The following is a 17,256-nucleotide window of genomic DNA, read 5'->3' on the forward strand; positions in this document are numbered from 1 at the left end:
TTTATTATTTTCATTCTTCAATGTATTGAAAACATCAACCTACCCCCTTGAATGGCATTGACCACCAATACATGTCACTGAGACTGAGTGCGTAATCTTTAAAATGTTTAGCCATTGTCTGATTCACTGGCCGGATGGATCAGATAATGGAAGGAGACAAGGGAGCTGTTCCCAGACAGACGCATGCCTTTAGCACACTTTAATCTAACTAAAGGAAATAAACTTACAACTGATCACCTTAGTGACAAAACGCTGCTGAGAAAGCTAATTTGCTTCCTCCCAATGGCTCCTGCAACAGATAATACAGTTTTATTACACAAAGGTCACTGGGGAAATTAACTTCTGGGCCAGCAAATAAAAGAAAGGCCTTGGCACTCAGAATAACAAGTATATACTGATTACATTGAATCAGGAGAATCCCAGTTCGATTGCGACACTGACCTTTCTGCCAACTCCAGAGAAGATCAGATATATAGAAGGATAGGACAGCAGGATAGACCACAGCCACAAAACAACCATATGTGTTGTATTGTGGGAATAATCAACCAGGGCAGCAACTACAAGGTAGATTCTACAAGTTATCAGTTTGAAAGTGGCTCGATTGTAATGCTTGGATTGAAAATTCAGGGTTTTTGGAGAGTCTTGAAAACACTAAATTGGGTTAAGGATCATCAGTTGAATTCACAACAGGGAAAGTACAAAAAAGTGTACATTTTTTGGTTGCTGTTTTTTGTTTTAAGTGTCGGTTGCATTGGACACATTGCTGTTCCTGTTTTTACAACAGTAATATCATGTATTTGACCACTACCACCGTGCTACCAAATTCATTATTTTTGATAAAGTGCCGTTTGTTTTTTAAACTTGAAACTAATACATCCCAGAATCATAGCACCCTTTCATTTCATCTTCTGGCTTTCATCGTGCAGATAGCAGTCAATCAATGTCTCCTTTGGTGTCTGTGATTAATGCTAACAGGTCATAGTAATACTCTTCACTCATTAGTTAGAAAGTAACAGATGAGAGCACTTTCTGCAGTGAGGTATGGCTTGAAATAAAGGGAGTGATTTCACTGGAGAGAGAGGGGGGAGAGAGGGGGAGAAAGAGAGAGAGAGGAGGGGGGAGAGAGGAGTGGGGAGAGAGGGGGGGAGAAAGAGAGAGAGTGGAGGGGGGTGAGAGAGAGAGAGGGGCGAGAGGGGGTGAGAGAGAGAGGGGGGAGGGAGAGAGGGGAGGAGAGAGAGAGGAGGGGGAAAGAGAGAGGGAGAAAGAGAGAGGGAGGAGGAGGAGGAGGGAGAGAGCGAGGGGGAGAGAGAGGGGGGAGAAAGAGAGAGGGAGGAGGAGGAGGGAGAGAGGGGGGTGAGAGAGAGAGAGGGGAGAGAGGGGGGTGAGAGAGAGAGGGGGAGGGAGAGGGGAGGAGAGAGAGAGGAGGGGGAAAGAGAGAGGGGGAGAAAGAGAGAGGGAGGAAGAGGGAGAGAGCGAGGGGGGAGAAAGAGAGAAAGAGGAGGATGGAGCGAGAGCAAGGGGGAGAGAGAGGGGGGAGAAAGAGAGAAAGAGGAGGATGGAGAGAGAGCGAGGGGGGAGAGAGAAACGTAACATCAGTGTGATAATAGCCCTCTGAACTATTGCATGTTTCAATCAATGGAGACAGAAGTGAATAAAAAAGCCGGGAGGGAAGATTCACAGACATCGATCCCGTCTCAACACAGAGAGAGCCGGCTGACAATCTAAGATCTGGCCCTGTTAATGCTCCCAGTCATCCACAAAATCAATAGAAACTCATCCTTTCAATAGCATCCAATTATTAGCACAAAGTAAAGGCAGGCTTCCACAATAAATCAGCAAACTTTATTGAAAAGAGACACAGACAAGATAAATGTTGATTGGAATGCAAATAATGCACAATACTGTGCTAAAAGATACAGCCTCCGATTTATTACTTACCATTTATTTGAGACGGTTATGTTTGATGAGATAGTAGTACAATTCAGTGACAAGTAGTTCAAGATAAATGAACAGAATGAATATGATCGTTCATCTATCTCTCCAACTCTAAGTCATAAACTTAATGTCAACAAATGATTTAGAAAAGGAACAGGTTTACCGCCGGCTTCTCTAACACCATCTCCATGATACTGTACTATCAGTGAGTCTATGGAAGTTCAACACTGTCCTTTCTTTATGCTGCTAATCATTCTCTCAACGGAGTGGACCTAAATAGATGACTGGATGACCGAGGGGCTCTCGTCTGATTGATCCCCAACAGCTATGAATTGAGGGAACACAACAGTTATTCATGTTCACAGTATAGGCTTAGAAGTCATGGAGAGGGATAATTACATTAAAGGTGGCCATTTTAAGTTGTCATAGAGAACTCTCACAAAGGATTGGATTAAATATGACACTATTAAATTCTGTATGTTTGGATTTGCACACGCTCTCTTTGTCCTGTATGCTGGGTGGTGGGGTGTAGGGGGAGGGGGGTGTCAACCCTTTGCTGCCCCCCCCCTCCAATAATCATTAATATCTCATCATAGTTTGTGTTAATTAAAAAAGCTACAAAGTGAATTGGCGTTAAATGTAATGATGTTAGATCTAATGTTCCTTTGTGAGGATCCCATCCATCATGGCTCTGGTTATTCAGACTTGGTTTAATCAAATAGAGAGGGAAGTCTTCTCCCCCTTTATATCGAATGATCTGTTCTACTTCATCATCTCATCTTCACGCCGAGACACAACACACACACACCACTTTACTACCATTGGCTAAGACTTGCCAATATTCATATTTGCAGAGCTAAAGAAATGATTTAAGTTGACACCAACAAACACATCGCAGGTAGTAGACATTGGATTGGATTGGAGTTTAGCAGCCATGGGAATCTTGGTTTGTTTGCCAGTGAGGTATTGTTCATCAGGATATGTGTTTGAGTAGTTTTATTAGGATGTATATGAGTTTGGTAGTTATAATGGTTTGGACAAGTATAGAGTGCATTCGAAAAGTATTCAGACACCTCGACTTTTTGCACATTATGTTATGTTACAGCCTTATTCTAAAATGGATCAAATAAAATAAAATCATTGTCAATCTACACACAATACCCCATAATGACAAAGCAAAAGCTAGTTTTTAGACATTTTTGCAAATGTATTACAAACAAAAAATGGAAGTATCAAATTTACATAAGTATTCAGACCCTTTACTCAGTACTTTGTTGAAGCATCTTTGGCACCGATTACAGCCTCAAGTCTTCCTGGGTATGATGCTACAAGCTTGGCACACCTGTAGTTGGGGAGTTTCCTATTTTTACCTGCAGATACTTTCAAGCTCTGCCAGGTTGATTGGGGAGCGTCGATGCACAGCTATTTTCAGGTCTCTCCAGAGATGTTCGATCGGGTTCAAGTCCAGGTTCTGGCTGGGCCACTCAAGGACATTCAGGGACTTGTCACGAAGCCACTCCTGCGTTGTCTTGCCCTGGGTCATTGTCCTGTTGGAAGATGAACCTTCACCCCAGTCTGAGGTCCTGAGCGCTCTGGAGAGGTTTTCATCAAGAATCGCTCTGTACTTTGCTCCGTTCATCTTTCCCTAGATCCTGACTAATCTCCCAGTCACTGCTGCTGAAAAACCTCCCCACAGCATGATGCTGCCACCACCATGCTTCACCGTATGTATGGTGCCAGATTTCCTCCAGACGTGACGCTTGGCATTCAGGCCAAAGAGTTCAATCTTGGTTTCATCAGACTTGAGAATCTTGTTTCTTATGGTCTGAGAGTCCTTTAGGTGCCTTTTGGCAAACTCCAAGCAGGTTGTCATGTGCCTTTTACTGAGGAGTGGCTTCCGTTTGGCCACTCTACCATAAAGGCCTGATTAGTGGAGTGCTGCAGAGATTGTCCTTCTGGAAGAGGTTGTCCTTCTGGAAGGTTCTCCCATCTCCATAGATGAACTCTGGAGCTCTGTCAGTGTGACCATCGTGTTCTTGGTCACCTCCCTGACCAAGGCCCCGATTGCTCAGTTTGGCCGGGCGGCCAGCTCTAGGAAGAGTCTTGGTGGTTCAAAACTTCTTCCATTTAAGAATGATGGAGGCCACTGTGTTCTTGGGGACCTTCAATGCTGCAGAAATGTTTTGGTACCCTTCCCCAGATCTGTGCCTCAACACAATCCTGTCTCAGAGCTCTACGGACAATTTCTTCGACCTCATGGCTTGGTTTTTGCTCTGACATATGCTGTCAACTGTGGGACCTTGTATAGACAGGTGTGTGTCTTTCCAAATCATGTCCGATCAAGTTGTAGAAACATCTCAAGGGTGATCAATGGAAACAGGATGCACCTGAGCTAAATTTAGAGTCTCATAGCAAAGGGTCTGAATACTTATGTAAATAAGGTATTTCTGTTTTTTACTTTTAATAAATTTGCTAAAATTATTATTAAATTATTATTTAAGATATTTTAGAAGAAGGCTGTAACGTAACAAAATGTGGAAAAAGTCAAGGGATCTGAATACTTTCCAACTGCACTTTGTGCTGGACCATTTTTAATAAAGAGTAGAGGAAGGGTTATCCACAAGGGGTTCAGGAGTGTTTGGTCTAACAATAATGGCTCCCACTGTAGGATGGTCAGCCTACCAGCAACCAGCCAGCCACTCCCTCTCTTTGATCCCCTACTGTCAGAGCTCCAGATAGATATGGATATATTGGCCTGGGTGAGACACAGTAATGTTGAGAAGCAACCAGATGAAGAGTGACAACTCCCAAATAAGTCAATTGAGTTGTCTGGTCACTCAACACAAGGTAACAAATGGTTCTGTTATCGTAGCCTTGTAAAAAATAAAGACATTGGACTGGCACTGCATAATGATATTGGCAATGTGCAAGATTGATGCTCATAACATAACGTGCTTGGTGCTTTTTTCATATACATCATTTGGCTATTTTAATGATGTAATGTGTTTTCAAACTAAGTTTGTTGCTCGTTTGTTCCTGTGTTCTTCACTTACTGTATGTCAATCAAGTCAATTATCGGCCTACTCCAGAATATTAGGCTAGCAAGCTAACAGAGATGCTAAGTGACTATACTAAGTGGCTATGCTACTATTATGATTAATCTGGTTCTTCTGGCTAATGGGACGTTCACATGCTGTCGGAGTTAACGGAAGTTCGGAGTTCCCCACTGGGAAGTTTCACTTGATCATCCTTCAAAGTCGTAACTACAAGTGGGAACCTCTGAGAAAATGTTGTTACCGGAGTTGCCGAGTTGTGACGTTTTCACCACTGACCTTTCACCTTTTCAACAAAAATCTGTTTTTGACAATAACAAACTTAGCAATGTAGCTAGTTTAATCATATTGTCAATGTCAAGCATGCAAGCTAGCTAACTTTATTATTACATTTTAGTCATTTAGCAGACGCTCTTATCCAGAGCGACTTACAGTAGTGAATGCATACATTTCATTTCATGCATTTTTTTTTTGTACTGGCCCCCCATGGGAATTGAACCCACAACCCTGGCATTACAAACACCATGCTCTACCAACTGAGCCACAGGAAAGCTTAGAAATGTTAGTGAGCTTATCAAGCTAGCTAAAATTGTATTGGTTGAAGAATTGGTCCGACTTCAAAAGCACTTGAACACAATCAAGTCAGACTAATGACTTCCTAATTCCAAGTTTCCCACTTCCCAAAAGCACACGAATGCCACATAAAGTCTACAGCTCTGTAATAATGTGAGGTGTCTTCTCAATACCCACTCTCGTGACACAGCTTGAAATATATCAGAAATATATCCATTATCCTTCATCCTCAATAACCAGGTGTCAAATCCCATATTCTTAGTGTTTTCAAGTCCTGTATTTATCAAAACAATAGTCCTGAGGGTTTCTGTACTTACTACCCAGACGATAAAGATCATGTCATTCACTTCTAGGATAGAATGAGAATGCTGTAATATTGTATACCATAGAATCTCTATGACCCATATACTGTAGGGGTAGAGTTGACATGATTGCCAACATCCCTTTACAACATAGCCTAGTCTCCGTTGTGATCCTAATATTTTTGGTTAATGAGCCATAAAATATGTTCCTTTGCTGTAATGTTGACCACTTAATTATAAAGTATTGCTGCTATTAAAAACCAGTATATGTCATTCAGACAAAATAGTGGAGGAGGGGAGGAGGAAGAGGGGATTAACGTTGTTAATTTATAAGCCTTCTCTCAATGCTATAAATCAACTACAGATGTAGGATCTTAATTTGATCAGTCTTTTCTTACTGATAATTGTTTTTAGATAAGAAAATGGGATGATTATACAGTGCATTCGGGAAGTATTCAGACCCCTTGACTTTTTCCACATTTTATTACGTTACAGCCTTATTCTAAAATGGATTAAATAAAAAAATCCTCACCAATCTATACACAACACCCCATAATGACAATGCAAAAACAGACTTTTCGAAATTTGTGCAAATAAAAAAATACTAATAAATGAAATATCATATTTACATAAGTATCCAGACCCTTTGCTGTGAGACTCAAAATTGAGCTCAGGTGCATCCTGTTTCCATTATCCATCCTAGAGATGTTTCTACAACCTGATTGGAGTCCACCTGTGCTAAATTCAATTGATTGGACATGATTTGGAAAGGCACACACCTGTCTGTCTAAGGTCCCACAGTTGACAGTACATGTCAGAGCAAAAACCAAGCCATGAGGTGGAAGGAATTGTTCGCAGAGCACCGAGACAGGATTGTGTCGAGGCACAGATCTGGGGAACTGTACCAAAACATTTCTGCAGCATTGAAGGTCCCCAAGAACACAGTGGCCTCCATCATTCTTAAATGGAAGAAGTTTTGAACCACCAAGACTCTTCTTAGAGCTGGCCGCCCGGCCAAACTGAGCAATAGGGGGAGAAAGGCCTTGGTCAGGGAGGTGACCAACAACCCGATGATCACTCTGACAGAACTCCAGAGTTCATCTGTGGAGATGGAAGAAACTTCCAGAAGGACAACCATCTCTGCAGCACTCCACCAATCAGGCCTTTATGGTAGAGTGGCAACACGGAAGCCACTCCTCAGTAAAAGGTACATGACAGCCGCTTGGAGTTTGCCAAAAGGTACCTAAAGGCCTCAGACAATGAGAAACAATATTTTCTGGTCTGATGAAACCAAGATTGAACTCTTTGGCCTGAATGTCAAGTTCCACATCTGGAGGAAACCCTACGGTGAAGCATGGTGGTGGCAGCATTATGCTTTGGGAATGTTTTTCAGCGGCAGTGAATGGGAGACTAGTCAGGATCGAGGAAAAGATGAAAGGAGCAAAGTACAGAGAGATCCTTGATGAAAACCTGCTCCAGAGCGCTCAGGACCTCAGACTGGGGCGAAGGTTCACCTTCCAACAGGACAACGACCCTAAGCATACAGCCAAGACAATGCAGTAGTGGCTTCGTGACAAGTCTCTGAATGTCCTTGAGTGGCCCAGCCAGAGCCCGAAATTGAAACCCATCGAACATCTCTGGAGAGACCTGAAAATACCTGTGCAGCGACGCTCCCCATCCAACCTTACAGAGCTTGAAAGTACAGTATCTGCAGAAAAGAATGGGAGAAACCCCCCAAATACAGGTGTGCCAAGCCTGTAGCGTCATACCCAGGAAGACTCGAGGCTGTAATCGCTGCCATAAGTGCTGAGTAAAGGGTCTGAATACTTATATAAATGTGATATTTCAGTTTTTTATTTAGAATAAATTAGCAAACATTTCTAAATACTTTTCGAATGAACTGTACATCATGATCTGATCCACCTTCTATCTCACCCCCCCCCCCCCCCCCCCCAACACCCCCATCATCATAACACAGTGACTGTGTCCCAAATTGCAACCTATTCCCTGTATAGTGCACTACTTTTGACAGGAAACTTGACAAAAGAGGTGCATTATATAGGGAATAGGGTTCCATTTGGGACTCCCCCACTGTGTGAGCCTCTGCTGTATTAATGCACAGTGCTGTGGATGAGTGCACAAGAGAGTGGCCTGACTTTTAGTTAACGGTGTTGTGAGGGGGAAAAAATCAGATTAAACAATTAGTGTCAATTAGCTGGCGGCCAAATCATTCTGCAAACAATTGGTCTCTAGTGCCCTGCTTAATTACGGACGACTTTCAGCTCCTTATCGTGAGGCGCGTCGCCCCGTGATTCATGTCCAACTCACGCCTGTCCCTCAAGCACCATCAATTATCCGCCCGTAAACAAATCCCCCAGAAGAAAAAATCACAACCACACCGAGAGGGAGGCCTGATTAGCATAGCACCGTTTGCATCCCAAATGGCACCCTATTCCCTGGAGACCCTGGTCAAAAGTAGTGCACTATATGGGGAATATGGAGCAATAGGGACCTAACCTCTATGTTATGTATGCAGGTCTGGCTGTCCTGTCTCCTGGCTGTCCTGTCTCCTGCCTGTCCTGTCTCCTGCCTGTCCCCTCTCCTGCCTGTCCTCTCTCCTGGCTGTCCTCTCTCCTGGCTGTCAGAGATGGACAGTGGATGGAGTTAGGATCCATCCTGCCCTGATGACAGAGATGGACAGTGGATGTAGTTAGGGACCATCCTGCCCTGATGACAGAGATGGACAGTGGATGTAGTTAGGGTCCATCCTGCCCTGATGACGGAGATGGACAGTGGATGTAGTTAGGATCCATCCTGCCCTGATGACAGAGATGGACGGCGGATGTAGTTAGGGACCATCCTGCCCTGATGACAGAGATGGACGGTGGATGTAGTTAGGGTCCATCCTGCCCTGATGACAGAGATGGACAGCGAATGTAGTTAGGGTTCATCCTGCCTTGATGACAGAGATGGACAGCGAATGTAGTTAGGGTTCATCCTGCCTTGATGACAGAGATGGACAGTGGATGTAGTTAGGATCCATCCTGCCCTGATGACAGAGATGGACGGTGGATGTAGTTAGGATCCATCCTGCCCTGATGACAGAGATGGACGGTGGATGTAGTTAGGATCCATCCTGCCCTGATGACAGAGATGGACGGTGGATGTAGTTAGGATCCATCCTGCCCTGATGACAGAGATGGACGGTGGATGTAGTTAGGATCCATCCTGCCCTGATGACAGAGATGGACGGTGGATGTAGTTAGGATCCATCCTGCCCTGATGACAGAGATGGACGGTGGATGTAGTTAGGGACCATAACAGATAAGAAAGGAGTCCATGACAAGGAGGCGGAATAGTGACCTTCTGTGGCCTGGTTCTGGTTCTCAATATGTATTGTACAATGTGCATTGAGGCTGGGTTGCAGCAATAAAGATGTACTTTAAATTGAGTTCAATAACTGTTTAATCAAGTGTCCAAAAATATTATGCACCGTATGCATTGCATCTGAAAATTTGTGAACGTAATGGAAAATAAAATGTCAAACCAAATCAAATTATATTTCTCACATGTGCCGAATACAACAGGTGTAGACCTTACTGTGAAATGCTTACTTACAAGCCCTAAACCAACCATGCAGTTAAGACAAATATTTACTAAACAAACTAAAGTAAAAAATAAAAGAGCAACAGTAAAATAACAATAACGAGGCTATATACAGGGGGTATTGGAACCGAGTCTGTCACGACTTCCGCCGAAGTCGGTTCCTCTCCTTGTTCGGGCGGCGCTCGGCGTCGCTGGTCTTCTAGCCATCATCGATCCACTTTTCATTTTCCTTTTGTTTTGTCTTGTCTTCCCACACACCTGGTCTCATTTCCCTCATTACATGTTGTGTATTTAACCCTCTGTTCCCCCCATGTCTTTGTGCGGAAATGTTTATTGTAAGTGCATGTGCACGTTTTCTCTGGTGCGCAACGGGTTTTGTACCCATTTGTTTGTTGTTCTGGTTTCCAGTGGTTTTAATGAATAAAACTGCTCCGTTGATTACCCAGTTTAGCTCTCCTGCACCTGACTTCCCTGCCGCCAGTTACGCACTCCCTTACAGAGTCAGTGTGCAGGGTAGAGGTTAGTCGAGGTAATTTAGGTAATATATACATGTAGGTACAGTAGGGGTAAAGTGATAAACAGTGAGTAGCAGCAGCGTAAAAAAAGGGGGGGGGGGTTAATGCAAATAGTCCGGGTAGCCATTTGATTAGCTGTCCAGCAGTCTTATGGCTTGGGAGTAGAAGCTGTTAAGAAGCCTTTTGGACCTAGACTTGGCGCTCCGGTACCGCTTGCCATGCGGTAGCAGAGAGAACCGTCTATGACTAGGGTGGCTGGAGTCTTTGGCAATTTTTAGGGCCCTCCTCTGACACCGCCTGGTATAGAGGTCCTGGATGGCAGGAAGCTTGGCCCTGGTGATGTACTGGGCCGGTATGCACTACCCTCTGTAGCGCTTTGCGGTTGGAGGCCGAGCAGTTGCCATACCAGGCGGTAATGCAACCAGTCAGGATGCTCTCGATGGTGCAGCTGTATAACTTTTTGAGGATCTGAGGACCCATGCCACATCTTTTCAGTCTCATGAGAGGGAATAGGCGTTGTCGTGCCCTCTTCACGACTGTCTTGGTATGTTTGGACCATGATAGTTTGTTGGTGATGTGGACACCAAGGAACTTGAAGCTCTCAACCTGCTCCACTACAGCCCCGTCGATGAGAATGGAGGCGTGGTCGGCCCTCCTTTTGCTGTAATCCATGATCATCTCCTTTGTCTTGATCACGTTGAGGGAGAGGTTGTTGTCCTGGCACCACGCTGCCAGGTCTGTGACCTCCTCCTTATAGGCTGTCTCATTGTTATTGGTGATCAGGCCTACCACTGTTGTGTCATCAGCAAACTTAATGATGGTGTGGTGACTTATGACTATAATACTATCTCTGTCTTCTATACTGATATGCACTGCACTAAGTCATGTGTATTTCTGCACTAAGCTATGTGTATTACTGCACTAAGTCATGTGTATTACTGCACCAAGTCATGTGTACTACTGCACAAAGTCATGTGTATTACTGCACTAAGTCATGTGTATTGCTTCACTAAGGCATGTGTATTACTTCACTAAGTCATACGTATTACCTCACTAAGTCATGTGTATTACTGCACTAAGTCATGTGTATTACTGCACTAAGTCATGATTATTACTGAACTAAGTCATGTGTATTACTACACTAAGTCATATATATATTATTGCACTAAGTCGTGTATTACTGCACTAAGTCATGTTGTATTACTGCCCAAATCATGTGTATTACTGCACTAAGTCATATGTATTACTGCACTAAGTCATGTGTACTACTGCCATATTCAGTATAAATAAAGTTTCTGATATGTTATTCTGTAATGCTGCCGTCACGCTAGTCTTTATCCCAGTAGTTGTCAACATTGATAACTGGGGGTTAGGTTGGTTTGGAGATTATACAGACTGTCACAAAGGGGGGGCGACGGGCCGCATCCTCGTCCATACCCTCTGAGACTGTGGCTGCATGTGTCAACTGTTGCAAACGACCATGGGGAGCACCTCAGACACACACACACACCACACACACGCGCAAAACGTGTTGCGGGAAGAGACCGCAGCAGGCGTGATGACATGTTAAATTACCCCGGTGATGTATAGTTTAATGAACCCCTTGTGTTGATCAGGCTCCACATTAATCAACAGCCATGAACAGATTCCCTTATTTTCTCAACGCTGCCTTGATAAACTGCAATTTCATTTAACCTTGGACAGCAACTTTAATAGCTTCCACAGGACAACTGTCAATACTTTCCTGGGTGTACAGTGATTAAATTGCAGGGCGAGAAGTGGGTCCCAGCTTCCTCCTCATACTCATCCCTCTATCCTCTCCCCTTCCTCCTCTATCTCTCCCTCCCTCCCCACCCACCCGCCTTTATTTCAAATCACAGTTTGTACTTCCACACTTGCACAGTCTGCATGTGTAGGTGCCACGTGAAGTGAAAACAGACATTTCGTGAAATCATCAAAATAATCCAAAGATATGCATTGTGGGTTTCTCTTTGACACATAAATGACGTTGTCATTCTAGCAACAACCCATGAACATTACATGAATGTATTGCGCCCAAAGGAGTGAAAGAAAGCCAGCGAAACCTGTTAATGTTTTGGCAACCTACAAGATTGTGTTGCTGGGGTTACAAACCAGCCTCACAGTTTATGTTTCTCTCAGCAAAGCAAAACATTGCTCCAAAATACCCCACACCACTTTGCTATTCTTCAAAGACGAAACAACACCAGGGACGTATAGGCTGCCACGGCAACAAATATCCTTGTAGAGAAAATATAGATGTACACCAGGATATGCTGTTTAAAAAGCACTAAAGCCAAAGATATTGACGCCAGTGGCCTTAGCCCTGTCATAGTGATTTTCAGAGGTATCCACCACCCTTCTCAATTTAGCAGAAATGATCAGCCTGGAGAGGCATGCTAGCTGATTAAAACCAATTGTCAGGGAAGGGAAGGACAAGGCAACCTCTTTGCTGCATGATAAACTAACTTCATGGAAGCAGACAATCTCCCCCCTCAGGGAAATCGCTCCAGTTGTTAATTAAAGCATTGTGTTTTCGCTCAGCTTTCTGTATTATCTCCACGTGTACGTACTTGAGAGAAGAATAAGGACGTTACCAAGAAACTAAGACATCAGATGAAGAGCGATGACAGCAGAGGACCGGCCCTGTTGTCTGTCAATGTAGGATAATAGAGAGGTGAAATGTTTAGTACACATTCAGTAATTAAAACTGAATAATGTTCTCGAAACGTGATAATTGTGTCACTGCTCACTCCCTCATACTAGAATATGTTCACAGATTGTAACAATTGATCCTCCGTCACAATAGAATATGTTCACAGATTGGAAACTTTGATCCTCCGTCACAATAGAATATGTTCACAGATTGGAAACTTTGATCCAATGTTCTGGAAAGATTGACTTATCTGAAACGTGGCGTTTCACAAGTCTATTATCACGCCCACAACTTTGTTTCCCTGCCGTGCTGCAGCTCTAAAGTCACAACTAAGGCAATGTGAACATTACATTTTAGTCATTTAGCAGACGCTCTTATCCAGAGCGACTTACAGTAGTGAATGCATACATTTCTTTTTTTTTTCTTCCCGTACTGGTCCCCCGTGGGAATCAAACCCACAACCCTGGCGTTGCAAACACCATGCTCTACCAACTGAGCCACACGGGACCGATTCATTGGCTACAGTTCACAAGTATAAAGAAACTACCCATTGGGCAAAAACTGCTTGAATCAATGTTGTTTCCACATCATTTCAACACAATCATTTTATGTGATGATGAAAAAAGTAATCAACGTAAGGTAATTTCGTATGTTTTTCACTCAACTTTGAACCTAAATCCAACAACGTCACATTTTTGGTTGTTTTCATGTTGAATTCACATTAGTTGACAACTCAACCAAATGTAAATCAAAACTAAACGTTGAACTGATGTCTGTGCCCAGTGGGTAGCTAAGTACTTTCTAAGCTAGCCATACTTCAGCCCCCATCCGTTCCGTTCAGTGAACTAACAAAACAAAGTCATGTGTATCTATTGTGTTCCATGGGTGACGTAACAAGGAAAGCAAACATTTCTCTCCTCTCGCTCGCCTTCTCCACCCACACTTGAGAGGTGATGGGCGAACACACAGACTTCCATTATTATCCCACACGGCCAGAATGCCTGCAGGCGGATAATTAGAGAAACTTGAAGAGCCAGGGCTAATCCTAGGTACTTGACTCTGTATGCCTGCCTGCCTCCCTCTCCGCCAGCCCGCCTGTCTCTGCCGCTCACACAGACAAAGTGTAACGCTTCGGCTCGCTGAATGCCAATAAGACGACCTCGTGGCCTGCAGATGCACTAGTCAAACCAAATGGCAGCACAATATACTGTTAACTGCCTTATTCCTGGATGCGCCTCAGACGCAGCAATCTATCGCTCCAATCATGTACCAAACACACAGCTACTAGACATAGAAAAGAGTGAGCGAGGCGTTATCAGCTAGGCCAACAGTTAATCAGGACTCGCTATAGGGATAATGCAACCACTTTGTATCTGTCGTAGATGGCCAGTCATTTGCGTGAACTGTGAAGCATATGTCAAATCAGAAGAAAACAATAACTTCACACTGAACACACAACACACTACTGGAGAAGATGTCTGAGTGTCTCCCAACAATGATACGTATTGATCCCAAAGTGAGTCAAACACACAGGCAGCTTGGGGAACAACAGTGCGTTGATAAGAATTGTATTATTATTATATCATATACTGTATGTATGGACCATACAGCCAACATTAAAGCCTAAATACGACCTAAAAGTAGCAACTAAACTTCCATAATGTCTCTTTTGTTCCTTCTGTTCCGTTTCCCTTGGTTCCTACAGTTGGATCTGAGCCTACATGCCTAACAGCCCAAGCAGCTGGAGACGTGCATCTAGGCTGATGTACATAGTCCCAGTGACAGACAGATGTTAAGAGTGATCATTAGCACACCATCACTGCCATCATGGTCTTACAGCCTCCACCAGGCTTCACTTCAGCCTCTGGGGACATGTGTTGTTTAGCGTACAATTAGCTTGATATTATACATAGGACCAATTATGTCCATGTAAATTACCATAGTAGCTCTCTTGGTGTTGAATCTTTTCCCTGTAAACTTAGAAACGTACTGCGTTGCGTCAGCAACACCTGTGCAGGAAACAGAGAATACGGTTCTGTTGTGGGTTGTTAAAACTCTAAAATAGAACCGTGGAGCTAACTAGGACATGGTCCGCAAGGAAGTAAAGCATTTATTAACTATCAACTATATTCCATTACCTAACTATTACATTGCCATAAAAAAGCTATTTTTTTTAATTAAACATAAAACATTTTATTACACTATTCCCCCCCCCCCCAAAAAAAAAAGCTAAGATATACGAGGATAAAAAGCTTTTGGAGGCCCCAGCCCCAGTCCATTCATCCCTGAACCAAAGAGGTCCTGCTAGACAATACCGCCAGCAGCTGGCTGATCGATATGCCACAAAAGATCAGAGGTTAAGGCAGTCAAAAGATTGTTAACTAGCCATTTGATCTGCCAGACATTTATATCAGTGTTTATGGTCCAGTGCTTCTCTTCAGTACAGGCCATGCTGCACACCTGTGCCTGGAACACTATGAGGGAACACTATTTTCCCAGTGTTGATGACCTCCTGGCCTGGCCCAGAAAACCTGCCTGCCACACCACTCCCTCTCTGACTGAAGTGACATCCCAGATAAAGTAGATTACTTCAAAACGTGTAAAAAACAAATATAGAGAGTTGCACGCTCTATAAAAGCTCCCAATACTGTGACGGATAAACACCAGTTTCAGCACACAGTGTCTTGTTCAGAGTTTGTTCACATGAAAACAAACATTTTGCATATCTTTGAGAGCTTTTAAAAATAGAATCATTATGATAGCTTTGCTTGGTTTTTGAAAATGCTAGCTACAGTTTCAATGTCATTTCTTAACAATGTCTTCAAGTTGTCTGATGTGTGTAATGGCTATACGTTAGGTAAATCTAGCCAACTCACTGTGATAAGAGATGTAGGAGACTTTAAATCTCTTCTGAGCGGAGCACCACCCACTGACAGTAATTTACTGATACAGAGTTGGATGTGATGTGAAAGCCACTGAAATAAGCTAAATTACACTGTATGTTGCATTGTTGCATGACACTGTGATTAGAAAGTATATTTACTCTCAATCAAAATATGGTCATCTTGGTCACCCATTGGTGTGTGTGTGTGTGTGTGTGTGTGTGGTGTGTGTGTGTGGTGTGTGTGTGTGTGTGTGTGTGTGTGTGTGTGTGTGTGTGTGTGTGTGTGTGTGTGTGTGTGTGTGTGTGTGTGTGTGTGGTGTGTGTGAGTGATACTTGAGTGGTTGAGTGCAACCATCTATACATGCATGTGAGTCTCTCTGTGCATGTGTGTATGTGTTTATATGTGTAAATGTGTGCATGCATCTCTGAACCACAACAGTATACTATGTAACACATGGGTTTGTTTGCTGCCCCGACTCTGTCCCTGTTCCTGTCTCTCTGTGTCCCTGTCTCTCTGTGTCCCTGTCTCTCTGTGTCCCTGGCTCTTTGTGTCCCTGGCTCTCTGTGTCCCTGGCTCTCTGTGTCCCTGTCTCTCTGTGTCCCTGTCTCTCTGTGTCCCTGTCTCTCTGTGTCCCTGGCTCTTTGTGTCCCTGGCTCTCTGTGTCCCTGGCTCTCTGTGTCCCTGGCTCTCTGTGTCCCTGGCTCTGTCCCTCTGGATGCATTCCAAATTGCACCCTTTTCACTATAGGGCTCCGGTCAAAAGTAGTGCACTATATAGGGAATATGGTGCTATTTGGAACACACAACCTCTGTGTCCCTGCTGGCTTTCTGGGAGAGGGGAGGCCCTCAGTGAGTGTGGCTCACCCAGGCGGAGACAGGCTTCCTGCACATCCTTTGTCACACCATTTGGGGCCTTGTGTCTTGTGGCTCCCCTGCTTCAGACCTACTTGGCAGCTCACAGGGCAGACAGACATCTGCTCCTCCTAACCTCCTGCATGGTGAACAGAGAGAGGAGAGGAGAAGAGAGAAGAGAGGAGAGGAGAGAGGAGAGGAGAGGAGAGGAGAGGAGAGGAGAGGAGAGGAGAGGAGAGGAGAGGAGAGGAGAGGAGAGGAGAGGAGAGGAGAGGAGAGGAGAGGAGAGGAGAGGAGAGGGAGGAGGAGAGGAGAGGAGAGGAGAGGAGAGGAGAGGAGAGGAGAGGAGAGGAGAGGAGAGAACCACCACTAGCCCACACCAGCAGTCAGTCAGTCAAAAACACTTGTGTCCCCATATCCTGTTCTGTCACTTGAGTTAACACCATGCTATAGATATGATCACATCTATGGGCAGAGTGAGTAACAATAGTGGAATAGTGGAGTCACTCAAAAACACTGTCCTGAAATCCTATTATGTCACTTGAGATATATTGCATAAAACAACATAACATAGGCTAAGTATGATATGGTTGAAACATGGGTTTGATAGGCATCTGTAAGCTACCCTAGGACACTATGCATCTGTATGCTACCCTAGGACACTATGCATCTGTAAGCTACCCTAGGACACTATGCATCTGTAAGCTACCCTAGGACACTATGCATCTGTAAGCTACCCTAGGACACTATGCATCTGTAAGCTACCCTAGGATACTATGCATCTGTAAGCTACACTAGGACACTATGCATCTGTAAGCTACCCTAGGACACTATGCATCTGTAAGCTACCCTAGGACACTCA

At 44.0% G+C, this 17,256-nt stretch overlaps 1 non-coding gene across 1 annotated transcript; it reads right to left on the reverse strand.

Moving 5' to 3' along the window:
- Positions 1–5,466: 5,466 nt before the first annotated feature.
- trnat-ugu (transfer RNA threonine (anticodon UGU)) lies at positions 5,467–5,541 on the reverse strand. Its single transcript has one exon. It is a non-coding gene; the product is annotated as a tRNA-Thr (tRNA).
- Between the last annotated feature and the right edge of the window lie 11,715 nt (positions 5,542–17,256).

This window comes from Salmo salar, chromosome 05 (assembly GCF_965601325.2).
Source record: "Salmo salar chromosome 05, fSalSal1, whole genome shotgun sequence".
NCBI classification, from domain to species: domain Eukaryota; kingdom Metazoa; phylum Chordata; class Actinopteri; order Salmoniformes; family Salmonidae; genus Salmo; species Salmo salar.